Source organism: Thalassophryne amazonica, chromosome 2 (genome assembly GCF_902500255.1).
Source record: "Thalassophryne amazonica chromosome 2, fThaAma1.1, whole genome shotgun sequence".
Lineage (NCBI taxonomy): Eukaryota > Metazoa > Chordata > Actinopteri > Batrachoidiformes > Batrachoididae > Thalassophryne > Thalassophryne amazonica.
Window position 1 is genome coordinate 115,650,254 of NC_047104.1, and position 1,691 is coordinate 115,651,944.

The following is a 1,691-nucleotide window of genomic DNA, read 5'->3' on the forward strand; positions in this document are numbered from 1 at the left end:
AATGAAAGCTGACTGTAAAAGTGATGATTTAGTTATACTTATGAGGCAACACACTTATGCATGTCTTTATTTGGTTTTGATATGTTTTAGAGCCTGACCAATGTATCAGTAGGCTGATAGTATTGACCAGTCAACAGTATCGGCCAATATGGGCCTTTCATGAAAAAACGTATCGTTTTTGCCAATGTGAAAACTTTTTTTTATTATTATTTATAGAATAAACAATGCAGAAAAAAAAACATTGTTGGAAATGGTGTGATTATGCACTTTGTCCAGCAGAGGGCACTCCAACAGCATTGTTTAAATTGGGACCCAAATAAAATCACCTCTTGGTCACATCAGCTCCAAGAGACAAAGTCCGCAGCTCCCATTTATTATAGTTATTTAAAACAAAATTCATCTTTACACTGGAAAACATCAAGCCTCAATTACATTTCTTTGTCATAAGGGTTTGATAAAAATCCTTATCTTTCCTTCAGGCTCTGATATTTTTAATTAATTCATGTGATGCAGAGATTTGTTTTTTCACTGTGATTTTTCAAGGAAATGCATTTAGACATTTTAATATATATCGATTTTTTATTTATTTTTTTAACTATTTAATCATAAAATATATAAGAATTCACAGCCGCACAGGCTCTCACAGCACTGTAGAATATTTTTGTGCCGCTCTGATTTGTGGCGAGGCTGTAACAAATAAACGGTGTCGATCATGTCTTTATTTCATCTAAGGTTTCTATTTTTAATGTGCTATATATATATATATATATATATATATATATATATATATATATATATATATATATATGACAATTACGTTGGGGATTAATAAACGTTTGTAGTTTAAACAGGTGTGTGTGTTTCAGCGTGTCAGCTTTGTGAGAGATCTTTTAAGATTCGGCCATCACTTTCACAGTACCGTTTTTTTGTTGTTTGTTTTCTGTGTATTTTGTATCCTTTTATTGAACTTAATATTTCAATTCAGCTTCTCCCTTGTCTTCACTCGGGTTCGAGGTGGATATGGATGTTAATTTGTCATAAGTTTTACACCTACAGCTCCACATACAGAATGGACAGCGGTGATCTTGTTTGTAATTCTGTGTTGCTGTGTTTGTGACGTGAGCACGTGATCCGCTGCCTCTGTCCATGGTGCTACGTCGCGGACTGGTGCGTCTCCTGATGAATGAGCATTTTCTCTTCACCTCATGCCTGATTCAAAGCTTTTTTTTTTTTTTTTTTTTTTTAAATAAAGCCAGACTGATCATTAAATGTCGCTGGCTGCGCTCCAGGACGCGCGGATCCATTCCTAATTGGACGCCTGACAGCTTTGACAAGTGCAGACCGGTGATTAAGCGACTTCAGGCTGAGAAGACCACTGCTCATGAACGAGAAGTGACGCACACATTTATGTATTTCAATTGTATTTTTTAATTGTTTAACTATCATAAAGGATAAACATTTCGCGGTGACGCGTATTAAGACGCAAAAAATAACAAACCTCTCCTGCTCAAGTGGACACGACCAAACGGGAAAAAAGTTGAAGAAAAGCTCTGAGGGTGAGTTTTTTAATAAATGTCACAGTTCCACATTCCAACAAGTCAGGATGCAACATTTGAAAGGAATCTTGCCGACGCCAGTGAGTCTGGATGCTGTGACGCGTTACAGCGCATGTGCTGCTTTAGTCTCTATGA